We start from the raw sequence: 14,873 nt of genomic DNA on the forward strand, positions 1-14,873 counted from the left end.
CAGGTGTCTCTGGTTAAATGTAGTGCACTACGTAGGGAATCAGGTGTCTCTGGTTACATTAAGGGTTAGGATTAGGGTTGGGGTTAAGGTTATGTTTTTGGGTTAAGGTTAGGGTAAGAGTACGGGTTAAAGGTTAGGGAAAATAGGATTTTGAATGGGACTGAATTGTGTGTCCCCACAAGGTTAGCTGTACAAGACTGTGTGTGTGTGTGTGTGTGTGTGTGTGTGTGTGTGTGTGTGTGTGTGTGTGTGTGTGTGTGTGTGTGTGTGTGTGTGTGTGTGTGTGTGTGTGTGTGTGTGTGTGTGTGTGTGCTCTATCCTTTTGCAAGCGTTCTAAAACCTGGGTTTCTGATGCTATTATGTATTGGCCAATTAGAGTCTTTGATGCCACCGGCCACCATTTTGGAGCAGGAGAAGGAGCAGTTACAAGGACAGCTGCATACAGAACTATTAGGAATCTATTCTATTCTACTGTATTCTACAGCTGCATACAGAACTATTAGGAACCTATTGTACTGTATTCTACAGCTGCATACAGAACCATTAGGAATCTATTGTATTGTATTCTACAGCTGCATACGACACCATACTGGCAGAGGCACATAAATCCACAGCTAATAGTCTAGCCGTCATTCTTTTCCAGTCCAGTGATAAAACAGAGGACAAAGTCAAAACAGCTTTAAATCACATGGACACTACAGTATCTCCCTCCCTCCCTCCCTCCCTCCCTCCTCCCATCTCAGACGGTTCAGGACACTACAGTATCTCTCTCCCTCCCTCCCTCCCTCCCTCCCTCCCTCCCTCCCTCCCTTCCTCCCTCCTCCCTCCCTCCCTCCCTCCCTCCCTCCCTCCCTCCTCCCATCTCAGACGGTTCAGGACACTACAGTATCTCTCTGTCAGCATCCCTCCCTCCCTCCCTCCCTCCCTCCCTCCCTCCCTCCCTCCCATCTCAGACGGTTCAGGACACTACAGTATCTCTCTCCCTCCCTCCCCTCCCTCCCTCCCTCCCTCCCTCCCTCCTCCCATCTCAGACGGTTCAGGACACTACAGTATCTCTCTCCCTCCCTCCCTCCCTCCCTCCCTCCCTCCCTCCCTCCCTCCCTCCCTCCCTCCTCCCATCTCAGACGGTTCAGGACACTACAGTATCTCTCCCTCCCTCCCTCCCTCCCTCCTCCCATCTCAGACGGTTCAGGACACTACAGTATCTCTCTGTCAGCGTCCCTCCCTCTCTCCTCCCATCTCAGACGGATGGAATGAAATGAAATGTATGCATTCACTACTGTAAGTCGCTCTGGATAAGGGCGTCTGCTAAATGACTAAAATGTAAATGTAAAATGTAACTTAAATAACACACAGTAGACAGGACACACGGAGCTCCGACACAACGTGGGAAGTATGAACAAAAGAAAGTGTTATTAACAGAATGAACCAAACAGAATGAACCGAACAGAATGAACCGAACAGAATGAACCAAATAGAATGAACCGAACAGAATGAACCAAATAGAATGAACCGAACAGAATGAACCGAACAGAATGAACCAAACAGAATGAACCCAAACAGAATGAACCAAACAGAATGAACCAAACACAATGAACCAAACAGAATGAACCCAAACAGAATGAACCCAAACAGAATGAACCCAAACAGAATGAACTCAAACAGAATGAACCGAACAGAATGAACTAAACAGAATGAACCAAACAGAATGAACCAAACAGAATGAACCAAATAGAATGAACCGAACAGAATGAACCAAACAGAATGAACCAAACAGAATGAACCAAATAGAATGAACCGAACAGAATGAACTAAACAGAATGAACCAAACAGAATGAACCAAACAGAAGGAACCAAATAGAATGAACCAAACAGAATGAACCAAACAGAATGAACCCAAACAGAATGACCCAAACAGAATGACCCAAACAAAATGAACCAAACAGAATGAACCAAACAGAATGAACCAAACAGAATGAACCAAACAGAATGAACCAAACAGAATGAAACCAAACAGAATGAACCCAAACAGAATGACCCAAACAGAATGAACCTCTCTGACCTTTAGTATCTCTATACCTCTCATCTTTATCTACATTACAGAGTATCTCTGACCTTTAGTATCTCTATACCTCTCATCTTTATCTACATTACAGAGTCTCTCTGACCTTTAGTATCTCTATACCTCTCATCTTATCTACATTACAGAGTATCTCTGACCTTTAGTATCTCTATACCTCTCATCTTTATCTACATTACAGAGTATCTCTGACCTTTAGTATCTCTATACCTCTCATCTTTATCTACATTACAGAGTATCTCTGACCTTTAATATCTCTATACCTCTCATCTTTATCTACATTACAGAGTATCTCTGACCTTTAATATCTCTATACCTCTCATCTTTATCTACATTACAGAGTATCTCTGACCTTTAGTATCTCTATACCTCTCATCTTTATCTACATTACAGAGTATCTCTGACCTTTAGTATCTCTATACCTCTCATCTTTATCTACATTACAGAGTATCTCTGACCTTTAGTATCTCTATACCTCTCATCTTTATCTACATTACAGAGTATCTCTGACCTTTAGTATCTCTATACCTCTCATCTTTATCTACATTACAGAGTATCTCTGACCTTTAGTATCTCTATACCTCTCATCTTTAACTACATTACAGAGTATCTCTGACCTTTAGTATCTCTATACCTCTCATCTTTATCTACATTACAGAGTATCTGTAGACGGACATAAAGACAACGTTAATGTTTTCCTAGAGAATTCTAGAAGATCTCTAGCCCATTCCAGATATATATATATATATATATACAGATACACTATGTCTTTGAGCCTCATGAGCTAAACATTCATTTTTTGTTGTTGTGCAAAATGTTGAAATGGAACATTTAGGTTATGAGACTATGGCTGTGTTTACACAAGAAGCCCAATTATGATATATTGCCTAAATATTGGCAAAAGATTCTGATCTGATTGGTCAAAAGATCAGAATTGGTTGCTGCCTGTGTAAACGCAGCCACGGTATTCCATGTACGCCGCTTACCCTGGTGCTGAAGGCTCCGAAGGGGCTGTCTGATTGGTTGTGGGTGTTCTGGGTGACTCCGTGAACCAGCGATGTGTTGATGCCGTGGCCACACGAGCCAGGTGTGAGGTTCAGCTGTTCTGATCGGTAGATCCTGTGGGATCCACTGGAGGGATCCGGTGACGGCTCCAACACATAGGATCTGTTTTCAAGTGAGATGAAGCCGCTGGGGAATACAAGAGTGATATTGATTAACCGATCAATCGATCATCAATCAATGAAGTAGAAGAAAAATAAGGATATTTCTTAAATGTCTGTCATAATGTTTTTTTTTCTTCTACAGAATGTTGGATAATGGATCTTATTACCGTCATAAATAGTTAATTGAGACATTGAGGTGCTTTGTGGGTAACATTACTGTACCTCGTCTGTTATTCATGGGAACAAATCAAGAGGCAGACGTTTGGCTTAATAAGTAATAAAGTAATATCCTTCCTTGGGGTTTCTCATTCTCCGTCTGTCCGTCATGAGAGTCTCTTGTTTCTCACCGTCAACCTTTCTCACTCTACTAAAAGCAGCTCTGGGTGATTTAAAGTGACGTCTCTGTCCATTGAGACTCGGCCAAAACTCTGAGTTTTAATCAACCTCCTGACAACATTCATAACCACAGAAACGTAACATTAAAAAAACAAAACCGCTCCCAAAGCCCAGACTACTAGCTGACAACTAAAAAACCAAGAACAATTTGTCTTGGCCCGTCGCGCCAGGCAGAATAATACTCGTCAAGCTAAGCCCTCTGCATCTGTCTAACCAGAGACAGGTTGTAGAGGGGCAGCAAAATGAGCAGTCTGTAAAACAGGGTCTGCGTCACAAATGGCACCCTATTTCCCTATATAGTGCACTACTTTTAACAAGAACCCTATGGGGCTCTGGTTAAAAGTAGTGCACTACATAGGGAATAGGGTACCAATTGGGAAGGCACTCTAACAATTACCCCTATCACTCCTTAGAGGAGGAAAACTGTTGGCACGTTTAGGGAAGGACATTCCTGATGTTGTCCAGTAATATTAGCTGAATCGTTACTCCTACTTGACATCTGTGAACGCTGAACCGTTCTTTTTCCAGCTCGGCATGTCTTCACTGGGTGAAAGACTTGTATTACTCTGACTGTAGATCGTTAACACAGGGATACATTTCCATTTTCATTCATCACTAAGGTGTGTTTATATGGTAACTCTGTTTATCTTTAGTTGTAGAGAGAATACAGAGAAGAAGAACACAGAGGCAGAGAAGAACATCGATGATGAGACAGTTCATGAGAATGCCCGTTGGCCCCCTGATACACACACACACACACACACACACACACACACACACACACACACACACACACACACACACACACACACACACACACACACACGCACGCACGCACACACACACACACACACACACACACACACACACACGCACACACACACACACACACACACACACTCACCTGAGACCTGAGCAGGTACTGAGGCTGACGTCAGAATAGATATGTCCCTGCACCTTCCCGTGGTAATAGCAGTTCACCTGAGAAGAGAGTTTAACATACTGTTAGGACAGAGAGTTTAACATACTGTTAGGACAGAGAGTTTAACATACTGGTAGGACAGAGAGTTTAACATACTGTTAGGACAGAGAGTTTAACATACTGTTAGGACAGAGAGTTTAACATACTGTTAGGACAGAGAGTTTAACATACTGTTAGGACACGGCTGGGCTGTCAGGGTAGGTAGGACAGAGAGTTTAACATAATGTTAGGACAGAGAGTTTAACATACTGTTAGGACAGAGAGTTTAACATACTGTTAGGACAGAGAGTTTAACATACTGTTAGGACAGAGAGTTTAACATACTGTTAGGACAGAGAGTTTAACATACTGGTAGGACAGAGAGTTTAACATACTGTTAGGACAGAGAGTTTAACATACTGTTAGGACAGAGAGTTTAACATACTGTTAGGACAGAGAGTTTAACATACTGTTAGGACAGAGAGTTTAACATACTGTTAGGACAGAGAGTTTAATATACTGTTAGGACAGAGAGTTTAACATACTGTTAGGACAGAGAGTTTAACATACTGGTAGGACAGAGAGTTTAACATACTGTTAGGACAGAGAGTTTAACATCCTGTTAGGACAGAGAGTTTAACATACTGTTAGGACAGAGAGTTTAACATACTGTTAGGACACGGCTGGGCTGTCAGGGTAGGTAGGACAGAGAGTTTAACATACTGTTAGGACAGAGAGTTTAACATACTGTTAGGACAGAGAGTTTAACATACTGGTAGGACAGAGAGTTTAACATACTGGTAGGACAGAGAGTTTAACATACTGTTAGGACACGGCTGGGCTGGTCAGGGTAGGTAGGACAGAGAGTTTAACATACTGTTAGGACACGGCTGGGTGGTCAGGGTAGGTAGGACAGAGAGTTTAACATACTGTTAGGACACGGCTGGGCTGGTCAGGGTAGGTAGGAGGGGCAGGAAGGTAGGAACCTATGGTCCAGACTCTACTTTCTAGGAAGTACCAGAAGGCCAGACCTCTTACCTTAGTCCTCTCTCTCCAAAGCTTCAGCTCTACTATCTAGGAAGTACCAGAAGGCCAGACCTCTTAACTTAGTCCTCTCTCTCCAAAGCTTCAACTCTACTATCTAGGAAGTACCAGAAGGCCAGACCTCTTACCTTTAGTCCTCTCTCTCCAAAGCTTCAACTCTACTTTCTGTCTTCCATGAACATCTACAAGAATTTCCCTGCTCACAATTGTCCTTTCCCTGTCATCCGTACGCCAGCTTGGTAGGGGTGGGGGGGGGGTTATGAATAGACTGTTTCTAGGCTTTCTGCTTCCTGGTCCAGTCTTTACCACTCAGGGGTCAGAGATGGATGACACCTGACCTGCTTTAAATGGAAACTACAGATGTCATTTGATCCCTCTTCTGTTGATGAGGATTTTTTAGGAAAAATGTAAACTTTGTAGTGTATTCAAGGTTTAACGTTTGTAATTTCTACTTTTAAGACAAATGTCAGACTTGATTTGCCCTTACATAAAATGTATTAACCCCTTTAAAAATGTCCATTAATTATAAGCCACATAATAATTCACATGTCCTGTTGCTGCAGGATTATTTTCCTGCTGTAGCAAACTGGCTCTAATTAAGATACTAAAATGGAAAGGAGAGATTGGACTGGCCTGTTGTACACCTCTGTGAATGTTGTACACCTCTGTGAATGTTGTACACCTCTGTGAATGTTGTACACCACTGTGAATGTTGTACACCTCTGTGAATATTGTACACCTCTGTGAATGTTGTACACCTCTGTGAATGTTGTACACCTCTGTGAATGTAGAATCTATCAAACTGGGGAGATTGGACTTCCCTGTTGTACACCTCTGTGAATGTTGTACACCTCTGTGAATGTTGTACACCTCTGTGAATGTTGTACACCTCTGTGAATGTAGAATCTATCAAACTGGAGAGATTGGACTTCCCTGTTGTACACCTCTGTGAATGTTGTACACCTCTGTGAATGTTGTACACCTCTGTGAATGTTGTACACCTCTGTGAATGTAGAATCTATCAAACTGGAGAGATTGGACTTCCCTGTTGTACACCTCTGTGAATGTTGTACACCACTGTGAATGTTGTACACCTCTGTGAATGTAGAATCTATCAAACTGGGGAGATTGGACTGACCTGTTGTACATCACTGTAAATGTTGTACACCTCTGTGAATGTAGCATCTATCAAACTGGAGAGATTGGACTGCCCTGTTGTACACCTCTGTGAATGTACAATCTATCAAACTTGTATTTTGTTCATCATTACCATGCGTTTATTCTTACACTTGTTGTATGGATACAATACGTTTTGAGCTCTTGTATTTTAACAATCTGTCATGAAGGACTAGGGTCTCCCTTCCTGTGTCTGGTACATCATCTGGGTGAGGAATAATGCTGGAAAGTCTTCCTTTACAGAGAGCTATAAAACAGACAAATGAAAGGGGAAGGATGGAGAAGTGTAGAGGCCCTCACTCATCACTCCCTCCCTCACTCATCACTCCCTCCCTCACTCATCACTCCCTCCCTCACTCATCACTCCCTCCCTCACTCATCACTCCCTCCCTCACTCATCACTCCCTCCCTCACTCATCACTCCCTCCCTCACTCATCACTCCCTTCCTCACTCATCACTCCCTCCCTCCGTCTAATACCTTGCCTCTGACAGACGCTTAGCTGGTATAAAATACTGACACATGAAATGGGGGAATGAAGGGCCTCAGATTCCTCCCTAGCCCCTAACTCCCTCCAGACAGGCCAATAAATTACCAATGAATCAGTCCGTCTTAGACTGATGGGAGACAGGAAGACTGGGCCAATCCAGTCTGAGTCCCACACTCCCATGAAGGGACCCAGTCACTAGGGGACTATATAACGCTCCAGTCTGACACTCCCATGAACGTACTCGGTCCCTAAGGGATCCAGTCACTAGGAGATCCGGTCACTAGGGGATCCGGTCACTAGGGGATCCGGTCACTAGGGGATCCTGTCACTAGGGGACCCGGTCACTAGGGGATCCGGTCACTAGGGGACCCGGTCACTAGGGGATCCGGTCACTAGGGGACCTGGTCAATAGGGGATCCACTCACTAGGGGACCCGGTCACTAAGGGATCCGGTCACTAGGGGATCCGGTCACTAGGAGATCCGGTCACTAGGGCATCCGGTCACTAGGGGATCCGGTCACTAGGGGATCCGGTCACTAGGGGACCCGGTCACTAGGGGACCCGGTCACTAGGGGATCCAGTCACTAGGGGATCCGGTCACTAGGGGATCCGGTCACTAGGGGATCCGGTCACTAGGGGACCCGGTCACTAGGGGACCCGGTCACTAAGGGATCCACTCACTAGGGGACCCGGTCACTAGGGGATCCAGTCACCAGGAGATCCGGTCACCAGGGGACCCGGTCACTAGGGGACCCAGTCACTAGGGGATCCAGTCACTTGGGGATCCAGTCACTAGGGGACCCGGTCACTAGGGGATCCAGTCACTAGGGGATCCAGTCACTAGGGAACCCGGTCACTAGGGGACCCGGTTACTAGGGGATCCAGTCACTAGGGGATCCAGTCACTAGGGGATCCAGTCACTAGGAGATCCTGTCACTAGGGGATCCGGTCAATAGGGGATCCGGTCACTAGGAGATCCGGTCACTAGGGGACCCGGACACTAGGGGATCCGGTCACTAGGGGATCCGGTCACTAGGAGATCCGGTCACTAGGGGACCCGGTCACTAGGGGATCCGGTCACTAGGAGATCCAGTCACTAGGGGATCCGGTCACTAGAGGGCCCGGTCACTAGGGGATCCGGTCACTAGGAGATCCAGTCACTAGGGGATCCGGTCACTAGGGGATCCGGTCACTAGGGGATCCGGTCACTAGGGGATCCGGTCACTAGGGGATCCGGTCACTAGGGAACCCGGTCACTAGGGTACCTGGTCACTAGGGGATCCAGTCACTAGGGGATCCGGTCACTAGGGGATCCGGTCACTAGGGGATGCGGTCACTAGGGGTACTGGGGGAATAGCAGGGACTAGTGAGGTGATGTGGGTCGAGATGAGGAGGACCTTTCATTATGTTCCCTGCTGAGGGGGGAGGGGCTTTCATTATGTTCCCTGCTGAGGGGGGAGGGGCTTTCAATATGTTCCCTGCTGAGGGGGGAGTGGCTTTCATTATGTCCCCTGCTGAGGGGGGAGTGGCCTTCATTATGTCCCGTGCTGAGGGGGGAGGGGCTTTCATTATGTTCCCTGCTGAGGGGGGAGGATCTTTCATTATGTTCCCTGCTGAGGGGGGAGGGGCTTTCATTATGTTCCCTGCTGAGGGGGGAGGGGCTTTCATTATGTTCCCTGCTGAGGGGGGGGTGGCTTTCATTATGTTCCCTGCTGAGGGGGGAGGGGCTTTCATTATGTTCCCTGCTGAGGGGGGAGGGGCTTTCATTATGTTCCCTGCAGAGGGGGGAGGGGCTTTCATTATGTTCCCTGCAGAGGGGGGAGGGGCTTTCATTATGTTCCCTGCTGAGGGGGGGCGGAGCTTTCATTATGTCCCCTGCAGAGGGGGGAGGGGCTTTCATTATGTTCCCTGCTGAGGGGGGGAGGGGCCTTCATTATGTCCCGTGCTGAGGGGGGAGGGGCTTTCATTATGTCCCCTGCTGAGGGGAGGCGGGGCTTTCATTATGTCCCCTGCTGAGGGGAGGCGGAGCTTTCATTATGTCCCCTGCTGAGGGGGGAGGGGCTTTCATTATGTCCCCTGCAGAGGGGGGAGGGGCTTTCATTATGTCCCCTGCAGAGGGGGGAGGGGCTTTCATTATGTCCCCTGCAGAGGAGGGAGGGGCTTTCATTATGTCCCCTGCTGAGGGGGGAGGGGCTTTCATTATGTCCCTTGCTGAGGGGAGGTGGAGTTTCATTATGTTCCCTGCTGAGGGGGGAGGGGCTTTCATTATGTCCCCTGCTGAGGGGAGGCGGAGCTTTCATTATGTTCCCTGCTGAGGGGGGAGGGGCTTTCATTATGTCCCCTGCTGAGGGGAGGCGGAGCTTTCATTATGTTCCCTGCTGAGGGGAGGCGGAGCTTTCATTATGTACCCCTGCTGAGGGGAGGCGGAGCTTTCATTATGTCCCCTGCTGAGGGGAGGAGGGGCTTTCATTATGTCCCCTGCTGAGGGGAGGGGGATTGTTGGTCAAATCAAGCTGAGTTCACAGGGACCCCAAGCGTCCCAGCCCAGCCCTGCTTGTGGACTCTCAGTGTATTGCTCCCACCCAGACCCGGTCCAGTCCAGTCTGGTCCAGTACAGCTCCCTTACTGTGCCTGTGCTGTGGAACGTCTATGCTGAGTGGGCCAAACCCAGTCTGGGTCAGGGATAGTCTGACCTAGTCCCAGTCCACAGCAGGAACTACTGAAACATGATGCTCAGTGTGGAAAGAATTGTCCATGTGAATGTGTGGGTTGAACATGTACTGCATGATAGAAGCTAGATGTTCATATTTTCATGAATGTTCCACAAGGTTTAACCATTTGCCGTGTATCAAGTCCACAGTTAAATTCCTGCTTTCACAGTGTTTCATCTTGCATATTTACAGTAACTTCTTCACTTTGGGAAACGTATAAAGGAACAATGGACTGGACACCCACCCTCTCCTCTCCACTGTCTCATTCTCTCTCCACCATCTCCTCTCCACGTCATCATTCTCTCTCCACCATCTCCTCTCCACTGTCCCATTCTCTCTCCACCCTCTCCTCTCCACTTCCCCATTCTCTCTCTCTCTCTCTCTCTCTCTCTCTAGCCTCTCCACTTTCTCATTCTCTCTCCACCATCTCCTCTTTACTCTCTCTTTGCCTAATTATGAAACTCCAGCACAATGTTTTATTGACCCAGTCCAGACCAGTCCAGACCAGACCAGACCATTCCAGACCAGACCTGGCAGTATTAACAGCCCCTCCTCATCCTCCTTCTTTTTCAATCTATAAATCAAGCAGGTCTTCCACCACATAATGAATTCTAGGAAGTCTTTGTCTTACCCAGATGAGCTGAGTGACCTCCACACTCTACAGACGTGGCCCTGAGGTAACAATAGAGAACCACAGCAGGTTCAGCAGACAGACTGAACTGTGGGTACTAGCCACTACCCACAATACACCTCTCCTCTCCACTGTCCCACCACAGCAGGTTCAGCAGACAGACTGAACTGTGGGTACTAGCCACTACCCACAATACACCTCTCCTCTCCACTGTCCCACCACAGCAGGTTCAGCAGAAAGACTGAACTGTGGGTACTAGCCACTACCCACAATACACCTCTCCTCTCCACAGTCCCACCACAGCAGGTTCAGCAGACAAACTGAACTGTGGGTACTAGCCACTACCCACAATACACCTCTCCTCTCCACTGTCCCACCACAGCAGGTTCAGCAGACAGACTGAACTGTGGGTACTAGCCACTACCCACAATACACCTCTCCTCTCCACTGTCCCACCACAGCAGCTTTAGAAGACACACTGAACTGTGGGTACTAGCCACTACCCACAATACACCTCTCCTCTCCACTGTCCCACCACAGCAGGTTCAGCAGACAGACTGAACTGTGGGTACTAGCCACTACCCACAATACACCTCTCCCTTTCTTCCGTTCCCGCTGTCTACCTACTAGTGGTAATGACATGAAGTCAGAGGTGGTCGGCTTAGCTAGCCTGGTCACAGGTCTGTTTGTGCTGTCTTGTAAACATGACAAGTACATTTTCACATGTCCCTCTTACTGATTAAAATGTCTCTCCATAAACACTAGATTTATGTCAGTGCAGCATGACAGCGTGTGTACTGGGACCTGTGAAGGACAGCCATTTTAATCAACGCTAATTTATAACGCAGACGTTTTTTTTTTGTAAATAGATAGAGTTAGTAATGAATAAAGTATAAATAATAATTCACTTTAGACTCGAGGATTAGGATGGTATCAGGACTTGACTGTTTTTAATTCGACTTTTAAGCTTCATCTACACTCAGAAGAAATTAGGGTTCAAAGGTTATTCGGATCTCCCTGTAGGAAAATCATTTACGGTTCAAGGTAGCACCTTTTAAATATAATTCAGCCTTACTCTATTTCCTGAGGTTTCATCTTTTTGTTGTGCGACTGTGACTCCAGTGTGTCTGTGTTTCATCAAATATGAATCGGCGGGGCTCAAAAAAACATCATGGCAGAAATCAAGGCTTTCAGCACCAACAGATTCATCATTTGATGAAACACAGACACACTGGGGTGACAAGGGGGGGTCACAGTCACACAACAAAAGATGAAATCTTGCGAAAGAAGCAGTTTGTTTCTGACTTCCTTGAATCTGTGGGTGCAGAAAGCCGTGGCAGGAACCAAGTCCACTTTCACTACCAACACACAGCCATCTTCAGCCATGCTGCTCTCTCATTGGTTCTTAGAGGTTTCAGAAGGGATATTACATTTCCTTTAGTCCGTTTTCCTCTAAACGGAGGGACGACAACCACTGCATCCTGACAGGTTCAGGGGTTTCAACAACAGGTCTCTGATCTCCATAGAAACATGTTCTCTATGTAGAGGAGAGAGGAAAGAACAACAGCAATGTAATAGGTAGGAAGTAGGTCTTGTTATTGTATGGTAATAGGGAGGAAGTAGGTCTTGTTATTGTATGGTAATAGGTAGGAAGTAGGTCTTGTTATTGTATGGTAATAGGGAGGAAGTAGGTCATGTTATTGTATGGTAATAGGGAGGAAGTAGGTCTTGTTATTGTATGGTAATAGGGAGGAAGTAGGTCTTGTTATTGTATGGTAATAGGTAGGAAGTAGGTCTTGTTATTGTATGGTAATAGGTAGGAAGTAGGTCTTGTTATTGTATGGTAATAGGTAGGAAGTAGGTCTCGTTATTGTATGGTAATAGGTAGGAAGTAGGTCTTGTTATTGTATGGTAATAGGGAGGAAGTAGGTCTTGTTATTGTATGGTAATAGGTAGGAAGTAGGTCTTGTTATTGTATGGTAATAGGTAGGAAGTAGGTCTTGTTATTGTATGGTAATAGGGAGGAAGTAGGTCTTGTTATTGTATGGTAATAGGTAGGAAGTAGGTCTTGTTATTGTATGGTAATAGGTAGGAAGTAGGTCTTGTTATTGTATGGTAATAGGGAGGAAGTAGGTCTTGTTATTGTATGGTAATAGGGAGGAAGTAGGTCTTGTTATTGTATGGTAATAGTGAGGAAGTAGGTCTTGTTATTGTATGATAATAGATAGGAAGTAGGTCTTGTTATTGTATGGTAATAGGGAGGAAGTAGGCCTTGTTATTGTATGGTAATAGGTAGGAAGTAGGTCTTGTTATTGTATGGTAATAGGGAGGAAGTAGGTGCTGTTATTGTATGGTAATAGGTAGGAAGTAGGTCCTGTTATTGTATGGTAATAGGTAGGAAGTAGGTCTTGTTATTGTATGGTAATAGGTAGGAAGTAGGTCTTGTTATTGTATGGTAATAGGGAGGAAGTAGGTCTTGTTATTGTATGGTAATAGATAGGAAGTAGGTCTTGTTATTGTATGGTAATAGGGAGGAAGTAGGTCTTGTTATTGTATGGTAATAGGTAGGAAGTAGGTCTTGTTATTGTATGGTAATAGGGAGGAAGTAGGTCTTGTTATTGTATGGTAATAGATAGGAAGTAGGTCTTGTTATTGTATGGTAATAGGGAGGAAGTAGGTCTTGTTATTGTATGGTAATAGTGAGGAAGTAGGTCTTGTTATTGTATGATAATAGATAGGAAGTAGGTCTTGTTATTGTATGGTAATAGGGAGGAAGTAGGCCTTGTTATTGTATGGTAATAGGTAGGAAGTAGGTCTTGTTATTGTATGGTAATAGGGAGGAAGTAGGTGCTGTTATTGTATGGTAATAGGTAGGAAGTAGGTCCTGTTATTGTATGGTAATAGGTAGGAAGTAGGTCTTGTTATTGTATGGTAATAGGGAGGAAGTAGGTCTTGTTATTGTATGGTAATAGGGAGGAAGTAGGTCTTGTTATTGTATGGTAATAGGTAGGAAGTAGGTCTTGTTATTGTATGGTAATAGGTAGGAAGTAGGTCTTGTTATTGTATGGTAATAGGGAGGAAGTAGGTCTTGTCGTTTTCCCGTTTGTCTGTTAGTTGCCAAGTGATTCTATCAATCTAGGACATAGAGATTACTTAACCCTCAGAGCCTGGTTCCTCTCTATGTTTCTTCCTCGGTCCTGCCTTTCTAGGGAGGTTTTTCCTAGCCACCGTGCTTCTACACCTGCATTGCTTGCTGGTTTGGGGTTTTAGGCTGGGTTTCTGTACAGCCCTTTGAGATATCAGCTGATGTAAGAAGGGCTTTATAAATGAATTTCATTTGATTTGATTTGACTTAACTCCAAGTTGTGAGACTCCATTAGACTTAATACCGTATCGTGAGGTGGTGAGACTCCATTAGACTTAATACCGTGAGGTGGTGAGACTCCATTAGACTTAATACCGTACCGTGAGGTGGTGAGACTCCATTAGACTTAATACCGTACCGTGAGGTGGTGAGACTCCATTAGACTTAATACCGTACCGTGAGGTGGTGAGACTCCATTAGACTTAATACCGTGAGGTGGTGAGACTCCATTAGACTTAATACCGTGAGGTGGTGAGACTCCATTAGACTTAATACCGTACCGTGAGGTGGTGAGACTCCATTAGACTTAATACCGTACCGTGAGGTGGTGAGACTCCATTAGACTTCATACCGTACCGTGAGGTGGTGAGACTCCATTAGACTTAATACCGTACCGTGAGGTGGTGAGACTCCATTAGACTTAATACCGTGAGGTGGTGAGACTCCATTAGACTTAATACCGTACCGTGAGGTTGTGAGAGCCGGTGACCGCGCTGCCGTCTTCCAGGTAGTGTGTTTCCGTGTAGTGACTGGCAAACAGACCACTAGAAATAAGACACAAAAAGAGAGCAAGAGTTAAAAGAAGGGAATCTCAAAGAGGACAACTCAGCGTGAGGGACACATTAGAGAGAGGGCTGGGAGGGGGGAGAGGGCTGGGAGGGAGGAGAGGGCTGGGAGGGAGGAGAGGGCTGGGAGGGGAGGAGAGGGCTGGGAGGGGAGGAGAGAGAGGAGAGAGCGGGGAGAGAGGAGAGGACTGGGAGGGAGGAGAGGGGAGAGGAGAGAGGGCTGGGAGGGGAGGGGAGGGGAGAGGAGAGAGGGCTGGGAGGGGAGAGAGAGGGCTGGGAGGGGAGGGAA

At 46.1% G+C, this 14,873-nt stretch overlaps 1 long non-coding RNA gene across 1 annotated transcript; it reads right to left on the reverse strand.

The window, feature by feature from the left end:
* Positions 1–2,207: 2,207 nt before the first annotated feature.
* LOC115186280 (uncharacterized) lies at positions 2,208–14,563 on the reverse strand. Its single transcript, XR_003875668.1, has 3 exons — positions 14,485–14,563; positions 4,547–4,623; positions 2,208–3,271 (listed from the first exon to the last, which is right to left on the reverse strand). It is a non-coding gene; the product is annotated as an uncharacterized LOC115186280 (long non-coding RNA).
* Between the last annotated feature and the right edge of the window lie 310 nt (positions 14,564–14,873).

This window comes from Salmo trutta, unplaced genomic scaffold (genome assembly GCF_901001165.1).
Source record: "Salmo trutta unplaced genomic scaffold, fSalTru1.1, whole genome shotgun sequence".
NCBI lineage: Eukaryota > Metazoa > Chordata > Actinopteri > Salmoniformes > Salmonidae > Salmo > Salmo trutta.